Source organism: Desmodus rotundus, chromosome 12 (genome assembly GCF_022682495.2).
Source record: "Desmodus rotundus isolate HL8 chromosome 12, HLdesRot8A.1, whole genome shotgun sequence".
In the NCBI taxonomy this organism is placed as follows: Eukaryota; Metazoa; Chordata; class Mammalia; order Chiroptera; family Phyllostomidae; genus Desmodus; species Desmodus rotundus.
The window spans coordinates 83,669,248-83,681,740 of record NC_071398.1 but is presented as its reverse complement, the minus strand read 5'-3'; the positions used below and the strand labels follow the sequence as shown (position 1 = coordinate 83,681,740).

The window sequence follows — 12,493 nt, the reverse complement described above, 5'->3', positions numbered from 1 at the left end:
AACTTGAAGTCAAGGAACATCAAACAGCTGTGTGTGTGACTAAGTGCTGAAATATGCAGATAGGAATGAGAGAGCATAGGAATCTGGGGCGGAGATCCCAAGGACACTGGCTTTAAAAAAAGTACAAAGAGCTGGTGCCATCCCACAGCCTCTAGTTTGATCCCAAGGACACCAGGTGGCAAGAAGAAACACTGATGAGCCAACCACAAGAATGTCACCACCTCTCTACTTCCTGCTCACAAAAATATACAGAATTCTATCTTCCTTCTAACCACCTGCTTCTCCAATGCCATGTGGAAAATTCCACGTGCGAGCGCACTTTGTCCCCAGCTTATAAAAGCAACTAAGCAGAGCCAGTCCCCAATCCAGTTCAGAGGTCCCACCTTTCCTCTGTCCTGCCTCTTGATTTATATATTGGGGAACCCAAAATAACCAAATGTGGGTAACAGATAGGTAGGTAAGTAGGTAGGAAGGTTCATAGATAGATACATAGAATGAATGTGCACACAAGAATGTAACATTACATCTAAAATTCAATGTCTCATAGTCAGATTAGAGAAAATCACTCTATAAACTGTTACGTAATACCTTTACCAATAACTTGGATGAAGGAATTGAGAATATGTTATTAATTTTGTAAAAAAGGTCCTAGGAACACTAGGTTGGGTATGGTTGCTCATTCATTAAAAGAAAGACCCACGAGGGACCTCAATATATTGAAGAAATAATACATCAAAGCAAAATTAAGTTACTACCCCACTAAGACCAAATACTAATAAAGGTTAATGAAACCTTTAGGTTGGGTCAGTAAAATGTGTCAGGAACAAATCAAAAATAAATAATGGTACAATACAAGTTAAATAGAAATCAGCAAAGTTTCTAACAGGTGAAAACTAAACCTTCTATTATTGTGCTATCAATCAGATTCTTACTAAAGCAGTACGGTCTTCAATTTCAAAATAAAACTGAGAACACTAAAAAGGTACAGAAAGAAACAAACAAATTCACTAAACATATATTTGAAAGCCTTCTGCCACGGATGAAGTTATACTATAGGAGAAAAGGCAAAAAGATATTCCGCTAAGGTTCTAGTACACACAGGTCGCTTAGACCACATAATGCAGAAGAACTCTCAGATCAGAGAATACAGAAAATGACCTGTAATGACATCTGCAACCCTGGCTACAGAAATACTGTGGGGATTAAGACAGAAAGAGGCTATCAGAAAAGGCTATAAAAATATACAACTTTGAGAATTGAGATTAACAACCTGCCTGAGAGAAAGCCTAAAATGATCCTATTTTAAACAATCCCCAAATGGCTGAAGTTATTGTACTGAAGAAGATATTTAGAAAGTTCATATTCATGAAAGAATTTTGAGAATTTTCAAAACAGATAAATAAGTTAATGGTGATAGAAAATCATTATAATTGTATAAAAACATTGAAGTAGATCCAGTAATTCAGAAGTTCTTTTAAAAAACTAAATGATGGACTTGGAGATTATTTCACAGTAAGGAATAAATCAAAACCAAAAATAAAAAGCAAACGGAAAACACATTTGTCAATTAAACTAAGTTGATAAAGGAAAAATGCATTAACAAAAAACTAATATTTGTAAGAATTTGGCAATATTTAACAACTGTGAGAGGGAAATACATTTGGACATCATGGTAGAACAGAAACAGGGTATTGATACAATACCATCTCCTTTAAAAAAAGTTTTAGAAGACTATTAGATATCATTTTTTGTTTTGCAAACAAAGACCTAAAGGCCAGATCAGGTCTATTACAGCTTTGACCATTAAGTTAAGGAGAGGTATCAACCCCTCCTATCTCACATTCTCTTCTTTTGTTCCTCTCTAAACTCAGGTGAATGCCAGCCAAACCTCTTTACATCACTTGAAAATTAATTCCCATGTTTTTGTTCCTTTTGACAGCTAAAGACATATACAGGGTGTGGCAGAAATAACGCCCCCTTTATTACAAAATCATAAGCATGTAATTCTGTAACATAACACTATCACACTCAAGCACACCGTATGATGTTTGGTGAACTGTTCAAACTAAAACTATAAATTATTACACCCATATTATTACCCTACCAACCACACTCAAGCAAGCGTTACTTCTGCGGGACCCTGCAGGCAGAAGCAATCTTCCACTTAGCCTTAACTTCTAAGCACTGACACATTCCTAAAACAAAGAAGAATATTTCTGAGACCTAGATTTCAACTAACTGGATGCCTATTAGAAAATAACTTTGCATAAGTCACTATGTTTTGGTTAAACAATGACTGAGGTGAATTATTGATGAAGTTTGGAATATTATCCCCCTAGATTTCTTAGAGTGAAAAAAACAAGAGATAAAGGAGATGAGGGTATACAGTATGTGCCACTTAATGACAAGGATATGACCTATGAAATGGCACTGGGGGACTCTGTCATTGTGCAAACATCTTAGATGCATTCGCACAAACCTAGGCTACAAGCATGTACAGCATGTTATATACAAAACAAGACATCAAGCCAAGCACAAGAGAAAATGGTACAATCAAGAGACATGGTCATGGACATGGAAAACAGTGTGATGACTGCTGGGGCAAGGGGGGTACAGGGGACTAAACAGTAACAGAAAAAATACAATAAGGATTAAATCAAAGACAAGAGAGAGAGACGTGGTAAACACAGGATGGCTAAGACTCCTACCCGTGTAACATGGCATACTGTTTCATAGCAAAATGTTTTTAGGTAGAAAGAGCATTCTCTTCCATAACAATAAAAAGTATAATATAGTAAATATACAAAACAGATCATTTATTATCATTATCAAGTATTATGCACTGTATGTTATTATACGAGGTCTGCCCAGCCATTTTTAATATCACAAGAACAATTTGTGCGACATCGATGTAAGCTGGCAGCAAGGACAGTGGACTAGAATGTGCATGTATGAACAATGACGACTTCACTGTACTAGTCAGTGGGGGCCGTAGACACTGCTCAGTGAGCATGTGTACTGTGTGACCATAACACTCAAAATGAGCAAGTAGGGCAATGAATCTGCATCATATTTTGCATTAAGCTTGAACATTCCTCCACAGAAACTATTCAGATGATTCAGAAGGCTGCAGCTGCTAAGAAGCTGCTATGGGCAACTGCTGATTGGCAGCTTCATTATGACAATGCGCCCACTCATGCGTCATGTCTTATGTAGAGTTTTTAGCAAAACTTCAAATCACCCAGGTAACTCAGCCCCCCTAAAGCCCAGATTTGGTGCCCTGTGACTTCTGGCTTTTCCCCAAAACTAAAATCACTTTTGAAAGAGAAGAGATTTCAGACCATCAATGAGATTCAGGAAAATATGATGGGGCAGCTGATGGGGACTGGGAGAAGTGTGTGAGGTCCCAAGGTGCCCACTTGGAAGGGGACTGAGGCGTCACTGACCACGTGCAATGTTTCTTGTATGTTCTTCAATAAATGTCTCTATTTTTCACAGTACATGGCTGGAAACCTTCTAGACAGACCTCATGTGCGCTATACTTTTACATGACTAGCAGAGCAGTAGGTTTGTTTATAACAGTGTCACCACAAACACATGAGTAGTGCCTTGCACTATGACATTACGACAGCTACACCACTAGGCAACAGGAATTTTTCAGCTCCATTATAATCTTATAAAACCACATACGCATAATCCATTGTGGAAAGAAATGTCATTATGTAGCACAGACCTGTATAATGTTATAGTAACCTCTTTGCATGTTTTATTTGCAAATAGTCTTTTACAGTTAAAAGAGGAGAATCAGAGCCCCTAAAAATCATTGTTAAAAACTAGAAATAGCTTTTACCAACTGTCCAATATACTCATAAACTGCTGAGTACTTCCTATGAATGAAAAATTTATAAGGAATGAAAATATGTAACACAGAATTGCTAACTGATAAAAAAGTATTAAAGTGTTTCCAATGTCCATAGTAATCAAAACAGCATGGTACTTGCATAAAAATAAATACACAGATCAATGGAACAGCATAGAGAGCCCAGAAATAAACCCACACATTTATAGTCAATTAATATCCACCAGAGGAACAAGCGCACACATGGGCTAAAGATACTTTATACAATAAATAGTGCAGAAAACTGAAACCAGACTACCTTCCTATACTACACACAAGAATAAATTCAAAACGGATCAAAGATGGTACACCCCAAACCATACAAATCCTGGAAGAAAACATAGGCGGCAAATCCTGGACACTGCTTGTAGAAATTTTTTACCAGACGTAACTCCCCAGGCAAGGGAAACAACAGAAAAAAAAACAAATGGGACTTGATCAAACTAAAAAGTTTTTTCACAGCAAAGGAAATCATCAACAAAACAAAAAGACAATGCAAGGAATGAGAGAACATATTCGCTGATGCAGCTGATAAGGGGTTAATATCCACAATTCATAAAGTACTTACAAAACTGGACACAGAAAAAACAAACCACCCAATTCAACAATGGGCAAAGGACCTGAAAGACACTTCTCTAAAGGGGACATACAGATGGCCAATAGACATATGAAAAGATGCTCAATGTCACTAATCATTAGAGAAATGCAAATAAAAACCACAATGAGATACCATTTCATACCTGTCAGAATGGCTCTCATCAATAAATCAATAAACAACAAGTGCTGGTGAGGATGTGGAGAAAGGGGAACCATTTTGCACTGTTGGTGGGAATGCAGACTGGTGCAGCCACTGTGGAAAGCAGTATGGAGATAATTCAGAAAATTAAAAATGGGTCTGCCTTTTGACCCAGAGATCCCACTTCTGGGAATGTATCCAAGGAACCCAAAACATTGCTCTGAAAGAACATAAGCACCCCTATGTTCACTGCAATGTTAGTTACAATCACCAAGATATGGAAGCAGTCCACGTGTCCATCAACAGATGAGTGGATAAAACAACTATGGGACATTTATACAATGGAATACTACTCAGCAGTAAAAAAGAAGAAAATTTTACCCTTTGCAGTAACATGGATGGACCTGGAGAACATTATGCTAAATGAAGGAAGCCAGTCAGAGAAAGACAATTCCTTAGTGTTTAAATACCATATGATTTCACTCATATGTGGAATTTAAGGACCAAACTCAACTAATAAGTAAAATAGACTCAGATGGAAAGCAGATGACAGCTACTGGGGATGTGGAGTTTAGCGGGTGGATGGATTGAGGTAAAAAGGACTCATGGACATGGATGACAGGGCAGTGATTGCTGGTGGGAGGAGGTATAAGGGGACTGAACGATAATGGAAAAATATAATAAAGATTATTAAAAAATATATTAACAAACTGTAATTGAGTAGTACAATATTAAATAGAACAATGAAGTATGAAAATTCAATATAATCTAGTAGACAGTAAGATGATATATGATAAAGAAAGTTCATATCTGTAGAAAAAAATAAATTTGCTGGTTATTCAATAAATACTGTCATCATCCCTGGGTATAGGAATGACACATGTGATTTTAATTTTTTTCTTAATCTCTGTTTCCCAAATGTTTAATAGTAAATTTATAGTTCTTTAACAACCAGAAAAATATGTACTAACTATTTGAAAAAAATTAAGTCCAATAAATTTTGATTTTAGGTAAAATATATAAACATACAATAAAGAATTCATAAATAAAGTGATTAGTACTTTCTCCCTATACACAAACATAAAAATCTTATGTATCAAAATATGCCAAAAGCAAAATTCAAAGTTAAAAAATAAAGAGGAGGGTAAGAATCAACATATGGCAAAAAAAAAAGAAAAAATGTTATCAGTATAAACACATCCTTAATATTTTTAAATAAAAAATTAATAAACCTACAAGAGTAATTTCCAAAGGACATTCAACAAAGAATTATAAATCTTCATTAAACATGAAAAATTACCCCAAATTAGTCCGAGAAATGTAATGTGAAACAATAACATACCAACTTGACAATGTTTTTAACCGAAAAAATTAAAAAGTCTTTTATGAGGTTGGTTTCGATGTAAACTGCTAAAAATGTCATAAAAGCCTCTGACGATGAGGATAATCTTTGACCCAGACAGTCTACTTCCAGAAATGTTTTGTCAACGTAAAGGATTTTTTTCCCAAGAAACTAATCAGAGCTATTACAAAACCGTAAAATTTTTGTACTCACAAAAGGAGTATTAGTAACAGTATAAGAATTTATACATTTAAAATCCAGAAATTATAGATCAGTATTTAAATAACTGTATGTTCATACAACAGAATAACATATGTTCATTAATACCATATAAACAATTAAGAAAATAAAATTAAAAATGGTCAATAATATGGGTAAATACCCGTATCAGATAAGTGGAAAATCTGGATACAAAACAATTTACAGGATAACACTTTTGTTTAAGTTATGTATGTATATACATATAAAGGCTATATGGTAACATTTTAAATATTAGTGTTATCATCTATGGCAAGCAGAATTAGGATTGTTATTTACACATTTTTTAAGTATTTCTCTAAATTTTCTAATTTTTGATAATGAAGAAGCATTACTATATGACCAGAATAAAACCAAAATATTTTATTCCATTAAAACAAACAATATATATTTATTCCTTATTCTTAAAAAGGGAACGCAGAGCAACTTCCCAAAGAAAGTCTAAAGAGCACCAGGTCAGCAGGGTTTTACCACGTTAATTTTTCAGTCAAAGGAGAACAAGGGTTCCACAATGAAATGTATTTAGGAAATACCATGCTGAATAGAGCTGAGCGGTCTTCTTCACTGCAGGGCTTCTGGAGCCTTCAAACTGCTAGTTTTTCTAACCCGAGCCACCCCCAGGATGGCCTCTGGAGCGGTTCCATAGAAGTCCGAGAATCTGGAGAACCACTTAAAAATTGCCAATCTAATGAATCGTTACCACGGTGTGGGTATATTTTATAAAAAATACAAAGAGAGAGAGAGGGAAGGAGAGAGGAAGAATGAGTTCTCTGTTCACAACAGAAGTGAGGTTAGACAATGCATTAATTTGTAAGTATATGCTGGAACTAGGAAGAGGAAACAGGAACTAAAAACAATAGCAGTTTGTAAGGTTTGTAAACTACTTGCTTATTGTAATTGGTTTTCCATGCAAAATTTATTTTTAATTTTTTTATATTTATACAAATTTTTTTCAATTTTTAAATTATTTTATTGTTGTTCAATTACAGTTGTCTGCATTTTCTCACCACCACTCCACCCCACCCCAGCCAAACCCACCTCCCTCCCCTGCTTCCACCCTCCCCCTTAATTTTGTCCATGTGTCCTTTACAGTAGTTCCTAAAAACCCTTCTCCCCACTATCCCTTCCCCCCTCCCCTCTGGCTATTATTAGATTGTTCTTAACTTCAGTGTCTCTGGTTATATTTTGTTTGCTTTTTTCTTCTGTTGATTATGTTCCAGTTAAAGGTGAGATCATATGGTATTTGTCCCTCACCGTCTGGCTTATTTCACTTAGCATAATGCTCTCCAGTTCCATCCATGCTGTTGCAAAGGGTATAAGCTCCTCCTTTCTCTCTGCTGCGTAGAATTCCACAGTGTAAATGTACCATAGTTTTTTGATCCACTCATTTGCTGATGTGCACTTAGGCTGCTTCCAGAACTTGGCATTTTGAATAGAACTTAAAATATGGTAATTATATACATATGCTTTCTATGTGATGAAAAATCAGACACCAATGTAGCTGAATTTAAAAATATTATAGATTGAAATTAAAAGGTATATAAACATATGCCTTAGTGTTTAAATAAAATTGTATCTTGGGCATTTAAAGCAAAGATTTCTGTTAAATTTAATCAGCATATAAACAAACTGCTAAGCTTTATGCCATTTACTAAACAGATTTTCATATTAGCCATTAGATGGCACCATACACCTATCAGTTAAGGTAACTGTGCACTTATTTCCCCAAGGTCCTTAAAAAGTATCATACAGTATGTTTAACTTTTAAGTAAATATGATGAACATTATCTTTTACCATTGTTAAAATTTAAGTTTTAGAGTGAAGAAAAATGATATAAGCAACTATATTTGTACCACATTTCTGGAATATTACAATTTAAAATAAAGTATGCCACTCAGAAGTCAAACTGGACTGTTCTATGACAACTATTCAAAAGTTAATGTCAGCTAGCTAGAGAATGTCTTCCCTGAAGGCAGCTAAACCTAAGCTAAAACTAATTGTCTACCTTAAGAAATTTTTAAACTTCTTTTCATTCATAACCTACCCCGTCCTATCAATTCAAGTGCAGTGTCCCAGCCTCTGTCCTGAAACTCTCTGCTTCAGATTTTTGTACAGTCTATTCACATACGAAAAAAATGACCCTGCCATTCTGATCATCACTTCACCCAGCTCGGACAGAGTTAACAGGACGGGACTCAGACAGCACTGACGGAGTAGCAGCTCTTCTGGATTCCATGGGTGGTGGTGCATGGCCATCCTTAGGTGGTGGAGAGATTTGCCTGGTTAGTTCCCATAAAAACAGGGTAACAGGGATAAGATTTACCCTACCACCCAAAACACTAAAACATCGGACAATACATAAAACAATGGCCCCAAGACATTAGACATAGGCAGGAAAAGACACTGCCTGGAGAAAGTTTCCAAGTAATGGCAAAGACAGAGGAAACCAGAGCAGAACCCAGAGATCTCCCTGAGCTGAGGAGGGGAAAACTGGGAGTACAAAAAGGTCAGGGGGACTCAAGTCCACATTGCTGAGTACCAGAGGAAAAAGAGCTGGACAGAGTGAGGACTCTAGGTATCTGTACTGAGTAATGCATGAGCTGAGGACTGCATGGGATATTCATGTGAGGAAACTGTAAGGGGCTGGAAAAAGAATCCCTCCAAAGAGTTGGAGGGGATGCCCTCGCTGGTGTGGCTCCAAGGACTGAGCACTGGCCTGCAAACCAAAAGGTCACTGGTTCAACTCCCCATCAGGGTACATTCTTAGATTGCGGGCTAGGTCCTTGGTTGGGGGCATGCGAGAGGCAACCGATCAAAGTTTCTTTCCCTCTCTTTCTCCCTCTCTTTCTCCCTCCCTTTCCCTCTCTCTAAAAATAAACAAAATATTTTTAAAGCACTAGTAAATATAATATAAAAGCCAGTATTACTGTATTTTTGGTTTACAACTCCTCCCTCATGTAATTTTAAGAAATGCATTGGGGAAGGGTGGTCAAGGAACATTATAAAGGACACATGGAAAAAGACAATGGAAGGGGGGGAGGGTTGAATGTGGGAGGTGGGAGTGGGTAGGGTGAGAGAGAGTAATAGGGGAAAATGGGGACAACTGCAACAATAAAATAAATAATTTTTTTAAAATGCTTAAAATAATAATTATAATCTATGTTAAACAAAGGGCATACAATGTATGAAGATGTATTCTGCAACAATAACAATTTAAAAAGGGGAAGGACAGAGACGTATAGAAGCAGGGTGTTTATATACTACTAACAGTAAATTGGTATTAGTCAACTGTAAGTTTAAGATGTTAATTGTAATATCCAATATAAGTATCTTTAAACAACTTTAAAAGTATGAAAAATAAAAAAAGAAGGGAATAAAGATGGTACACTACAAAAAGATAAACTAAATTTTTTTAGAAGTAGGAATGCAGGAATTGAAGAGAAAATGTAAAAAATATGGAAAACATGTACCTAAATGGCAGATGTAAATGCTTCTGTATCACCAATTACATTAAATATAAATGGATTAAACTCTCCAATTAAAAGGGAGAGATTGACAAAATGGGTTTTTAAACAATCCTGTCTACAAGAGACTCACATTAAATACAGACAGACAAAGGTTGAAAGTAAGAGGCTATAAAAGATGTACCATGCTATAATAACCAAAAGAGAGTTGGGGTGGCTGGCCACATTATTATTAAATGAAACATAATGAAGGATATAATATTTAAATAAAGGGTTCAACAGAGCAAAAAGATATGACTTATAAACGTATGTGTACCTAACAACAGTGTCACAAATTATATAAAGTAAAAATGGAAAGAAATCAAGGGAGAAATACTTCTACAAAAATAGAGACTTCAATATCCACTTTCACTAATGAATAGAGCACCCAGATGGAAGATCAGTAAGGACACGGGAGATTTCAACCCTAAACCCACTAGACCTAACAAACCTACACAAAATACTCCACCCAACAACAGGAGAACACACATTCTTCTCAGGTGCATACATACTATTCTCAAGATATACCATACATGAGGCTATAAACCAAGTCTCGACAAATTTAAAAAGAATGAACCACACAACTGATCTCCTCTAATTACAATGGAATGAAACTAGGAATCAGTAACAGGAGGAAAGCTGGAAAATACACAAATAAGTGGGAATTAACAAACTTTGAAACAACCAATGATTCACACAAAAAGTTAGAAAATACCCTAATATGAACAAAAACAAAAACATACATCAAAACTTATGGGATGTAGTGAGACTAATGATAAGAGGGAAAGTTACATCTGTAAACACATACATGAAAAAAGAGGATCTTGCCCGCCCTGCTGGCTCAGTTGCTCAGAGTGTCATCCCGCACAACAAAAAAGCTGCGGGTCCAATCCCCAGTCGGGGCACACACCCAGGCTGCCTGTTCGATCACCAGTTGGGCACATACAGGAGGCAATCGATCAATGTTCCTTCTCTCTCACATTGATATTTCTCTCTCTCCCCCACCCTCTATCTCTAAAATCAAACATATCCTTGGGTGAGAATTAAAAAAAAAAAAAAAAAAAGAGGATCTTAAATCTATAACCTATCCTTAAATCTTAAAGATACTGGTAAAATAAGAGCAAACTAAACCCAAAGCCAGAAGAAGGTATTAAATAACAAAGATCAGAGCAGAGATAAGCAAAATAGAGACTAAAAAAATAGCAAAAAATTAATAAAGCTAAAACGTGGTTGTTTTAAAAGATCGATAAAACAAATAAACCTTTAACTGCATTGACTAACAGAAAAAACTCAAATAACTTAAAATCTGAAATGAAAATGGAAACATCACCACCAATGAAAACAGAAACAAAATTGTAACAGAATATTATGAACTGTATGCCAACAAGTTTAATCATCTAGATTTCATCTACACAAATTCCTAGAAACACACAAACTACCAAACTGACTTAAGAAGAAACACTAAATGTGAACAGATCTATTAACGAGTAAGCGGAGTGGATCAGTTTTCAAAAACCTCTCAACCAAGAAAGCCAGGACCACATGACTTCCCTGGTGAACTGCAGCACACATTTGAAGAATTCATACCAACTTTCTCTACTCCAAAAAAAACAGAAGAGGAGGAAACACTTCTAACTCATTCTATGAAGCCAGCATTACAATGATACCAAAGCCAGACAAAGACAAGAAAACTACAGGCCAACAGTCCCTAAAAATACAGATGCAAAAAACCTCCACAAAATACTAGCAAACAAAATCCAGCAGCATATTAAAAACTGTATACACTATGACCAACTAGCATTTATTCCAAGAATTTTCAACATACAAAAATCAGTCAATGTGATACATCACATCAATAGACTGAAGGGGAAAGAAGACACAATCACCTCTCTACTAATGCAGAAAAAGCATGTGAAATAATTCAACAAATTTTCACAATGAAAGAAAACACACCTCAAACTAGGAATACAAAAGCACATTCCCCAAATGACAAAAGCTGTATGTGAATATCCCCCAGCTGGCATCAGACTCGGTAATACAAGACGGAAAGCTCTCCTTTTAAGACAGGAACAAGAAAAAGATGCCTGCTTTTGCCACTCCGATTCATCGTAGTACTGGAAGATCTAGCCAGAGCAACTAGGTAAGAGAAACAGACAAAAGGCATCCCAATTGGAAAAGAACTAAAATTATCTGTTTGCAGACTATATGATCTTATATGAAAAAAACCCTTACAAAAATACCAAAAAATCCAAAACTGCTAGAGCTAGTAAACAAATTCAGTAAAGTTGCAGAATACAAAATTAATGCTGAAAAATCAGTTGTATTTCTATACACTAGCATTCGACAGTCTGAAAAATAAGTTAAGAAAATAATCCCATTTAGAATAGCATCATGAAAGATTAAAATACTCAGGAAAAAATTCAACCAAAAACTTGCAAGGTACACTGAAAACTACAAAACACTAGTAAAAGAAATTAAAGATTGAAATAAGTGGGAAGATATCCCCAGTTCATGGACTGAAGTACTTGATACTAAGATTACAATATTACCCAAAGCACTCTACAAAATCAATGACCTCTGCCTTGTATCAGAAACCCAACTGATTTGTTTTTGCAAATATAGAAAAACACAGCCTAAAAATTTATGTGAAATTTCAAGGGACTCCAAAGAGCCAAAACAATCTTGAAGAAAAACAAATTTGGAAGACCCACATTTTCCAATTTTTAAACCTACTACAAAGCTACAATAATTAAAG

The 12,493-nt window shown here is 35.7% G+C and overlaps 1 protein-coding gene across 2 annotated transcripts in view; it reads right to left on the bottom strand.

Moving 5' to 3' along the window:
• SYT14 (synaptotagmin 14) overlaps positions 1–12,493 on the bottom strand; it is a 212,205-nt gene that overhangs the window by 169,449 nt on the left and 30,263 nt on the right. The window lies entirely within an intron of this gene.